Below are 11,132 nucleotides of genomic sequence, written 5' to 3' on the forward strand. Positions count from 1 at the left end.
AACCCCGACCCGGACCCCCTGCGCCTCCTAGGCGGCGCCGCCGCGCCACACAGCTCTTTCGCGGTCTCTCTCTGCCTGGCAGCGGGCACGGCCAAGGTAAGTGCCCGGGGTGCCAGAGAGCCGCCACGGGGCGCCCGGTGAGCGGCGCTGGACAAGTTCTCCGAACCTGTAGCTGGTACCCCCTGTACTGGCGCAGAGAGAGGGCGTGTGGTCACACCCTCCGCTGCCTGGGCCCAGAGCCCTGCGGAGGTTGCAAGTGCAAGTCCCAGACTCTTAGACTCTTGTCCCCAGGACCCGTCCCAGGGCCTGCCAGTCTTCTAGGCACACGGTCTGTTAACAGGGAGCCAGCAAGAAAATTCCCGTTAGCAACAGGAGGGGATGTGTCTGCACCCCTCAACCCTAACCCCCTGTGCTTTGGGGGGTCGGGGGGGGGCCTTCTGTGTTTGGAGCGATCCCTCCTGGACGATCCCCACCTGCCTTTTCCTGAGGCTGGGAAGAACTTTTCGTTGTTCCTTGTTGCAGAGAGTGGAGGCGGATTTGGGGTGAGCAGCCACAGCTAGCGAGTCCCTCTATAGGACAGAGTGGTTGGGTGGGAGCGATGTCTGTGGAGAGGAAACCCAACCAGAGTGTCACCAGGCTGCTTGTGATGAGTGATCAGCCTGTAGCGACCCAGGCAGTCTGGGGAATGTCACTGCTTCTGAAGGTGGAGCGCCTGGCTCCAAAGTTTGCATCCTTATTTTCTTCATCGCCTTCTTACCTTCTTTTCACGCTCTCTTTAAGGAGCCTCAGTTCTGCAAAGCCTGTCTTGCCTGTTTGAAATTTGTTACACCGACGAGCTTCCCCCTGGAACAGTCTGATTGTAAATGGGTCACCTCGGAGGAACAGATTGTCTCTCTGACATTGAGTCTACCCCCCCCACCCCCCCCATTCCCCCCAGTGACCCTGTTTCGTGGGGATTTTTTTCTGTCCCTGAGCTGATGATGTACCTCAGTGGTCTGCTGAATTCCAAATCCGGGAATTTTGTCACTCAGTCCATTAAAATGATCCGCTGGGGGTGGGGGGGGCAAAATAGCTGCTTACATTTTCTGTGAATGTCACAGGAAGTTTTCACAGGGTCTTATGTAAGTGCCCCAAGAGAGCGCAGGCTCTGGCTTCCTTTATGGGGACTGGGGGTGAGGGGGGCACAGGCAGGTGGGGCTTCCACCTCACCTACTGCTGATGCCGCTCTGTGACACGGTGGGAACCCAAAGCGCTTATTCACTGGTAGAGGCTGTCACCCTGGGTTAATGTTCCTCAGCTCTCCTGTCTTCCCACCTCGGGAGCCAGCTTTCTTAGGCTTAAGGTAAGGGCAGGTTCTAAATTAGGAAAGGGACAAGGGGTGGTTTTCGTGTCTGGTCTCGCACAGGTGGGTGACATGAATGAATGACTCACAGGCATGCGGAGCCCTCCACCCGGCTGTGAGGTTTCACACGTCTCTTAGTGTGCCTTTATGCTTCGAGAGCACTTCACTTCAGTGAAACCTGCTTTCAGGAGAACACACCTTTCTCCAGCCTGGCCCTCCTCATTCCATACCGGGAAGAAAGCGAACTGGGTTAGCGAGGCAAAAGCCGCCAAGATTGAGATCTTAGTGGGTGTTCAAGAGTGGCGGGGAAAGGAACCCCCCCCCACCCCCTCCCCCCGCAAGTAGGATAGAGAGGTTTTCCAAGATCAGTCTCTCTCCAGCAGCGGAAATCATCGCTAACCAAGTGTGGGCTGCCTTCGCTTAGTGCAGCAGGCCAGGTTGTGGGTTAACTTTTTGATATGAGAGGATGCAGATTCCTTTGACTTTTCAACCATAACTAGAAGGGCCTCCGCAATGAAATAAAAGGTTTTCAACTCATCGTAGGCCCTGGGGACGGTGGCGGCGGAGGTTTGGTTCCGGGTTCCCGAGCTTGTGCTGTAAACTGGATCCAGCGTGAGGAGTGTCTCCCATCGGAAGCCACCTCCAGTGGCAGGATGCTAGGGGGACCAGCTTTCTGTTCTGCCACCAGGGAAGGAAACCCAAGGGCCCATGTAGCAAAGAGCTGCGCTTTACCTGTAGAACTGGTGCAGCCAGTGTTTTGGTACCCAGTGCATGCTCGCATTGATGAGTGGGTTCCCAGTACTTGGCGATGGGCCTGCTCACATCGAAAGTGTCCTCTGGACAACTCAGAACAGGGGACCTGCCAAGGGTTACTGTGTTGGGTGAGAATGAAAAACTTAAGATATCATCTGCAAGTATATGAGCGCTATACAATTAAAAATGTATATTTTTATTGATTTCAGAGGGAAGGGAGAGGAAGAGAGAGAGATAGAAACATCAGTGATGAGAATCATTGATCGGCTGCCTCCTGCACACTCATCAAACCACCGCCTCCTGGTTCATAGGTTGACGCTCAACCACTGAGTCACACTGGCTAGGCAGTGAGCACTATGCCTTTTTGGGAGACAGACCCTCCTGCCAACTCTATTCTTTGGGCCTTAGACCATGCTGACTTGAAGTTCCCTGAGAGTTGGTAATCAAAAGTCCCCTTTTTGGATTTTGGACCGTGCATCTCAGCAGGTTTCATAAAACCAGGTTTCCTCCATTCTAGATGGTTTCCAGATTTGACCCCACTAAACATGCAGTTTCTCACTAGCATCCTCTTAGAAGGACGTTCCTTATATTTACAGCTGACCCTTGGACAACAGGGTTTGGACTGTGTGGGTGCCCCTATGTGCACATTTTTTTTTCTTTCAGGAAATACAGTCGGCATTTCCTATCCTGATGAATTCTGGGGTTCATCAAACCCTGATGGGAAACAGTATCTTCACATTCCCAACCACAGATTCCCCGACAGCGGATCAAAAATAACTTTCCCATCTGCCATAGGTTGAATCTGCGGATGCAAACCGCCCACTGTCCAGTCAAAAGTTATATGTTGATTTTCCACTGTGTGTGGGTGGGTTTTGCTAAACCCGGCGTGGTTTCCAAGTATCACCTGTCTACAGATGTACCATGACATTTGATAATGCAGTTACACTGCTAACAGTAGGACGTAGTTAATGTCCAGGTTTGCATGGTCAACAGTATTGCATCATTCATGTCTAGCGTTCCTTCTGCAGTACTGGAAGATAATTCTATTTTGCTGAAGAACAAAGCCCCATTGCCCAGGCTCACCTTATCCACAGTGGCCAGGGCTCATCAAAGCTGATTCCAGAGGTGGGCAGACAGGACAGGCAAGAGGTAGAGTCCAAGAAGAGATGATCCAGTTTAGAATATTGGCACGAAAAAGGACAAATGTTGCCAAGATTTAGGTCTTAGTGGGGTTTGAAGACCCATCCCAGCTTGTGGACATGTGGAATTAGACTCTGCGTTTGGAACCTGTGAACCTGCATGAGTTATTCTATCTCCCTGAACTCTGGGGCCTGCTCGACGGTGGTTTTGATCATTTACCCCTGTGTTTAGTGCTTATTTAGGTGGTTTGAGGGGAGCGATTGTTGTGGTCTAGGGAAAATGGTCAGCATAAAGCTTTATTTCGGCTATTAAGGCTTTATAGATTGATTCTCACAGGTGCAGTCTAGCCGAGGGGTAAGAGATTGGAACAGGAAAACACTATTAAATTTGCCATTGAGCATCGACTAGTGAAAACTGGTCTTGGAGAGGAGATATACTGTGGTCCTAAGGCGTGATGAAGTCTTGTGAATTTCAGAGGAGCCAGATGGCAGAGGTACAGGTAGAGGGAGACATTGAGGCAGGAGGCTGGCCTTGAGGACCCACCTCTGAATTACAGCCACCACGCAGGACCCAGTAGTGTTGACCAGGCTTGGTTGGCTGCTCCGCGCCGGAACATTCGACATTGAGAGGCCTCGGTTTCCCTCTGACCATTCTGATATTCGGAGAGCCGTAGGCCGCAGCCAGTAAAGTTAAGGTGTACTGAACTGTATTTTAAAAGCCTTTTTTTTCTTTGAACTCAACAAATAATCACAGATCCCACGCTCTGTGTGGAGGCTCCAGAGGTTGCACGTTTAGTTTACCGTCTTTCCAGGGAGGCAGGCATTGAACCGTTACTATGAGCTGAGTCCTATTGTGCAGGTTTGTTCAAAGGGTGGGTTTGATATCGCCAGGGTGGTAGAGAGGAAAAGGCATCCTGGGCCAGAGGGACCGCATGGAAACCTTCAGGTGTGTCGTGCGAATGCAGGATAGGAGTAGTTCGTGTGGCTGGAAGACGGGATGTTTGGGAGGGAAGCAAGCTTGATGTTCAAGGGAAATCGTTTCAAAGGATTCCACGCTGAGTGCTGTACCTCAGCTGCATGCTCTGTGTATGCAAATGGTGGCGAGAACAGTGGATGGATAAGATCTAAGAGTACTTGTTGACCATCCCACATTGTTATTAAAAACAGAGAAAGAAAATTTCTTTCTCTTGTCATTTATTTGTCTACGTCTAACATTTTGCCTGTTCTTTAACAAACTGTTAGCAATGCAATACAGAAAAGGTCCCTTAAGCACCATCAGTCTGCCCTCTTGTGTACATGGGTTTCATCTGGGGCATTCATTATAAGATTATGCAGCAGTGGGAGAAATGACAATGTTACTGGCAAGTGATATATCGTCGGGGAAGAATCCTCCGTGAGTACAAATTCCATCTTGTCAGATGTGCTTCTGGGTAGGGTTATGGTTATATTTAACGCTCGAACAAGGTTCCTGTATTTGAATCACTTCAGTTCTGGCCTCACCTTTTTTTTTTTTTTTTCCTTTGCTTTTGAAAAAGGAGGAGTTTTATGATTTTGAGGATGGGTATGTGCGTGCGTGTGTCTTGTGGAATGAGGAAACTGTGTAGCCAGGAAGAAAATCAACAGCGTAACCGCCAGAGGGTATTAGAGAGAATGGAAAATCACCGTTGCAGCAGCAATCTCCTGGGCCAAGTATATTTAGGTTTTCAGAAACAGGAGCCAGGACTGGGGGTAAAAGAAGCCTGTGTGTGTGTGTGTGTGTGGTCTTTACCATCCTTCTTTGTGTTGAGTGGGAGGCAAAGGAGTGCTGCCTCATACTTTGCTAACTTACTGTGTGGCCTTAGAATACTTCTTGACCTTTCTGGGCTTAAGCCTGTCTGTATGCATAAGTGAGTTTTTGGGTTTTTTTTTGTCTGGTAACGAGGAATTTAGAGGCCCCAAGAGGGAAAGGTCTTGCGTAAGCTATTGAGTGGCAAAGCTTGGACTATTCCTAGCTTTCAGGCTGTGTAATGGGAAGCTGTCTGGCCAGGTCAAAGGCGTTTGTGTACCTTGAAACATAAAACATTGTAAGGATGCGATGCTGAAGAAAAGATTCTCCAAGTCTGCTGTGTCTGGGGGTAGAGTCTGTTTAATGCAGACAGCGTTAGAGCCTCTCTGATGTATAAGGTCATTCACATATAAAAGCAGCTAGACTTTGTGTATTGTGCAAACCTGTTGGTTCTGGAATGTTACATTGTTCTTTGAGAACCACTTGAGAGTTAAATGCTTTGTGATAAAAAGCATGCTAACAATTGTAATTTTTCCCCCCAAATGAAGTTGATGAAAGCTGACTTGACCTTTTGTGATTTTGCAAAGCCTGGACTCTACCAGGGATCGGGGGAACCCTTCCATGTGTCCTGGGAGCTTAGCTTAGTAGGGGAGCTATCGGGCGAGGATGTAGGGAAGGAAGTTTGGAAGAACCATAGACACAGAAAAGCAATCGTGTAGAAGCACAGGCAGGAAGAATGCAGATGGACGTAAATTCATGCCTCCCAATATACCTGAGCTGCTAAAAGAAGGCTGCTCACCACTCTGGCACGGGCCTCCTGGAAAGAGGAGATTCGAAGTAAGCACAATGTAAATTTAAGGTTTGTTACGTTATTATTTCACGATTGAAGCTAAGTACAAGAGTGCCCTATTTTAGGAGAACTTGGCATATAAAATCTGGTCTTAAAAGCAAAGCAAATCATTTAAAGTTAAGTAGTTGTTGGGGGTACAAGAGGTTTTTATTTAACAAAAAGGATTTAGAGCCAGCCTTTTCAAAAGGGCTAGTTGCATTTCAAGTTATTCGATGAACACAATCATGATGGATGCTTTTGGGAGCCTCGCTTATTGCATTAAAATCAAGTAGAAACTTTTTCAAATGTTTTAGCAAATCACTCACTTGGTCCACGTGCCAAGGAGCCTCTTATCTAAAACACAGGAACAAGTACAGTAGTTCCAGATCCTTGGTGACCACGGACCTACCACATCATGTCACTTACTTGGGTTCAGATTGTTCACTTAACTACCATTCTTCCCGAAGACAGCACTCATAACCACCCTCCTATGCGAGTTCCCTAACCACCCTCACATTCTTCTAAGAATATATCAAGGCCAAGGGTGGTTTATACAGTAAATTAGGTACGTTCCCAAGATTCCTAGTCTTCGCAATTGCAGAGACATGGACTTAATTTTGTTCTTCCTAAAGATACAGTAGAGGCGATATGCATGAGACATTAAAAAAAAAACAACCCTCAAAAACCCTCAAAATCAAGCTTGCCTACTGGCTCTTCCCTGCAGCTGAAATATCTAGGGCTTTTTGGTGTTTTGTTCCTTTATCTCTTAGGAAAGTTTCCAAAAAAGAATTTGTTCTAGGAATGAAATAAAATGTAAGGCATTTAAGGCTGCAGAGGTAATTTTGGGCAACCTGGAGTTGTAGATAATCACAGGCCGCGGCCAGAATGGAAAGTGCAGTCTCACCCATAATTTTAGCCTCTCTCGTCACATTAAGGGGCCGCGATTTGGACCGGCAGATGGAGATGGAGTCCTGACTGTCGGGGGAGGTTTTGCTCTTAGTAAAGCTTTTTCTTCCTGAAGGACCAAGGCCAATTGGGAAGAAAGAGCGTGCTGATCTTTCTAGCTCTCCATGGTCGCATTCAGATTTAGGACTGACAGCAGAACATGGGCGTGTGGGGATTTCATCCTTCCTTTTTTCTTTTTTTTAATTTAAATTCGGCAGGGAATCAGGGGCTCTTCAGAGTTATTCTGTGGTTGGGATTGCCTTGGCTGCATTGAACATGTTTGCTACAATTGAGTCAGGTTCACATTTCTGTGGCTCACTGGGAACCATCCCTCCCCATGACGTAGGTCCTTCATAGGCCAACACTATTTGTGGACCAGCCTCCTTGACTGATGTCAGCTCTCATCTGGGAATGGCATTTCGTGGTCGCTCCAGAAGCCAGCGGAGGCGGCACAGGCAGAGTGAGAAGCAGGTGGCCCTTGTCCCGCCTCCAGGCTTGGTGCCTGTGCTTAGTGGGTCCACTCTTCCTCAGTACTTGTGTCCACGCGGGATGTCTTGTTTCATGAGTGAATACTGAGTGGTCGTGTTTTCAGGGCGATGGGGGAGGGAGAGGTGAGTGAATTCCTGTGGGTGTACAGACTTGGATGCCTTGAGGCCTCTGCAGGAAGCTGTCACTTTACAAATGTGAAGGACATTTCAGATCAGCAAATGAGTTCTCTTAGGGACCATTGTTGTGTTTCAGACACCGAAGGCTTTGTAAAAAGGGGAGGAAGTACAATACCAGAATGTCTTGTGTGCTTCTTTCCTCTCCATTTGTAGGGACTTGGACCTCTCTGGCTTGAGGGGAGGGGTCATGGTCCAAACCATGTTCAAATGCATGTGCCAGGTTGTTTTGAAAGTGACTTGAGCCAGGCCCGTGTGGCTCAGCGGCTGAGTGGCCACCCAGGAACCAAGAGATCTTGGTTCGATTTCAGGTTAGGGGGCACATTGCCAAGTTGTGGTCTTAGCACAACTAAGAAGGGGGCATTCAGGAGGCAGCCAATTGATGATTCTCTCTCATCATTGATGTTTCTCTCTCTCACCCTCTCTCTTCTTCACTCTCTACAATTCAATAAAAAGAAATAAAAAGAAGAAGAAAGTGACTTGAAAAGCATTTGAAATGCAACAAGGCTGAGGATGGATGGTTAATGACAGTGTTTCAGAGCTGGTGATGACAGTTCCCAGACGATGTGGATGTAGATGTAGGCGAGAGGTGTGGCTTGCGTGTCAGGAGGATGAAGTGCACTTGAGTCGAGGGAGGAAAGGACACGGTGCCCTGACCCCAGTAGGACGAGCTGCCCTCTGCCATCTGGGTGTCTTCTCCCCTTTCGCTGTTGGTGTGAATCCTTCCCATCCGGGCTTTTCAGTATTGTAAATGCTCATGGATGCCTTCCCTGGGTAACGCAGAGCTGAGATGCCACCAGGGCTGGGAGGGAGTGTGGAGCCCCACTAGACCAACAGCTTCGGTTCACAGCCATGGAGATTAAGGCCGGCGAGGTCAAGAGAATGACCCAGGTGGGAGGAGGGCCGGAACCCAGGCTTCCTGTGCACCTGGGGCAGCCTGGCTGTGCCTTCTTACACCCCATCACTTTCAGGGGTCCATCCTCTGCCCCCTTCCCTTGCCTCCCACACACCCTCCTTCCGTCTGTTCCACCCCAAAGGCACAATTCTCAACCGCGTCCTTGGTGCCAGGCGCTCTTCCATCTGAGCATTTTGTGCGTTTCATCTTCACAGCAGCCTCTGGAGGTGGCTGGTCTCACATGCCCACTCTGCAGACGTGGCAGTTGAGGCTTGCCCAGGTCACACAGCCGTGAAGCATGGAGCTGGGACTCTCCAGGTAGCCTGCTGTCTGGGCGCTGACCTCGCCCCTGCTTCCCCACGTCTCTGCTTCACTGTATGTACGTCCTGGGACCCTCTGAAGGTCTTCTCTGCCTCTAGCCTCCTGGCTGTTTCCCCAGTGGGGCTTGTTACTGCTGTTCCTTTGCCGGATCAGACTCCCCATCCTCTCACCTGTCCTGTTGGGTCGAAACTTCTCCTTCCTGCCAAGGGCTCTGTACACTCTGTCTCTTAGATGGAGCCACTTTTCCCTAAACTGCTCTGTGCAGGCTCCTGCTTGACATCAGGAACACACAGGTGAGGAGAGCACCTGGCACCCATCTGGCAGCCCTGTCTGGGCGAACGAATGAAATGCTAACGGACAGCAGTGGGCACCCGGTGCGGGGTAGCATCACGTTTGAGGGGGTCAGAGGAGCGAGATCTGCGCCTTGGTGACTAGGTGGTGGAAGAACAGGGTGAGAGGAGGAATTACCCCAAGTACCCCAAGGGCTGTGCCTGTCGCCTTGTGCGTGGGATTGCCAATATCTGCATCCTTATTCCCTCACTCACGTGCCAGCTGCTTGAGAACCGTGAGTGGGTGATGCCCATCCTCGTATCTATGGGAGCATCCTGCCACTTTCGCTTCTAACACGGAGGAATCCTTTAATAAACATTTATTAAATTGCACTGGAAGCCTTCTGTCCTTGCCCACAGAGTTGCAGAGATTGTAGAAAATTGTGTGATAAGTTAAGCAACAATAGAAGACTCAAATGAACAGCTCAGAGCAACAATGGAAACGATGAGGCAGTGCAATTAATGGTTGTGGACTGTCGGAGCCGAAATTTGATGGGGAATCAGGGGTGGGAGCTTATTTTAGCTGTTTAAACTCCAGGGAGGTAGGCTTTGCGTTGAGGCTTTGGACACGGGATAATTAAAATTTGAATGGGGGAATTACAGAGAGGTAGCATGGCCAGGTTTGATCGACAGTGCACAAGTGTGTATTTTGGGGTTGCAGAATAAGCCGGCTTGGGTTTCTCTTAGCGAGGAATTGGAAATGCAGTTGGCTCGCTAGGTTGGGGCTGTGGGCTTTGAAGGCAGGGTGACTTGATCAGGAGGATGGTGTGTGAACTACTGGTAGCTCTGTTTCAGGAAGATGGGCCTCGTAACGGTATCGGGGGCACATTGGAGTGAGGAGAGATGGAAGCTGGGAGGTCACTGAACAAGCTTTAGTGTGAGTCCATATGTGAAGTTTTGAAGGCCCCTGGGCTAGAGCTGTCCCGCGGGGTGGAAGCTGAGGGAGCCACCCGAATTTTCCTCCCACCAGTCTCTGGTATGGAAGGCCCACTGAACATCCACCTCCTTAGAATAAAGTCTGTGCGACACTAGCAGCCATTCTTAAAATAGCACTTTCTCCCTTGGCTTGGCAGGGCCCTGGGGATGGTGCTTGGGTGGAAATAGACTCTCTGGAGCCTCTCTTATTGGGAGTTTATTCAAATGCACCCAGGGTTATAGAACAACTGTTTGCCTGGCCTTGGATGACACCCAATGAGGGATGTAGTAGAGAAAATTCTTCTTTTCTTTCCGAGTGGTTCCCAAAGCAGTAGTGGGGGCCCCAGAGCAAACCGGCTGGGGCTCTGACACCTGGGCTCTGAGTCACCTTCAAAGCACAGCCTGTGCGGGCATCCGTGGCAGGTGTATTTCTCTGCCCTCAGACGGCCTTGCTGAGAGATTACAGGGCACACTTTTTAGAATCGGAGAGTAAGCCATTCTGGATAACAAAATTTTTCAAATTGGATGGCCCAATCCCTTACAGATAGAGAGGCTTTATGCTTTTTAATCTTTCAAGAACGAAGGCTTTTCTAGAATGTTCTGTGTGTTTCCCCTCACCGGCTTACTATCGGCCCCTGGAAAATATCCAGCCTTCTTATCAGGGCACTCGAAGCATGTGATGAGCTGGACCCTGCCTTTGTCTGCAGCTTCATCTTCTCTCACCCCGCTCTCCCCTGTTTCATGCGTCACCAATCGCTAACTCATTATTTTTCTTCCTTCCTGGTTATTTCTCCCTAAGCCTGCCAAGCTGTGCACCTGGTCTCTCCTGCCTGATAAGCTCTTTTCCTCTTTATCTGCCTGGGACACTTCTGTTTTTCCTTCAGAACCCAGCTCAGGTGGCCCCTTCTCCAAGCTTTTCCTGATGCTGGCTGCCGGATCGCATCAGTACCTCGTCCTGGCTCTGCTGCTGCCCGCTCTGCACCGGATTCCCGGTTCTCCCAGGCGGCTGTGGTGCCAGAGTGTGGGAGCCTTTCCGTGAAGACCGCATCTGGTGACTCAGGGAATCTTCAGTGTTTCACCATGTGCTTGGAACATGCTGTCTACCCAGTGCATGGTGGAAGGGATCTGGAGGTGGAGGTGGTGGTGGGGATGGAGATGGTGGTGATGGTGATGGTGGTGGTGCTGATGGTGGAGGTGATTTTAGATTTCATTGAATTTGTTGTTCAGGCATAATATA

At 49.5% G+C, this 11,132-nt stretch overlaps 1 protein-coding gene across 3 annotated transcripts in view; it reads left to right on the forward strand.

Annotated features, from left to right (window-relative positions):
• LARGE (like-glycosyltransferase) overlaps nucleotides 1-11,132 on the forward strand; it is a 442,315-nt gene that overhangs the window by 2,240 nt on the left and 428,943 nt on the right. For 2 of the 3 annotated variants that reach the window (XM_006769319.2, XM_006769320.2), the window contains exon 1: nucleotides 7-96. The exons of the other annotated variant lie outside the window; for it this stretch is intronic. The gene's annotated coding sequence lies outside the window, so the exon portion shown is untranslated. Of the gene's footprint in view, nucleotides 1-6; nucleotides 97-11,132 lie in introns of those variants that run through there. 3 annotated transcript variants of the gene reach the window in all.

This window comes from Myotis davidii, unplaced genomic scaffold (assembly GCF_000327345.1).
Source record: "Myotis davidii unplaced genomic scaffold, ASM32734v1 scaffold120, whole genome shotgun sequence".
Lineage (NCBI taxonomy): Eukaryota > Metazoa > Chordata > Mammalia > Chiroptera > Vespertilionidae > Myotis > Myotis davidii.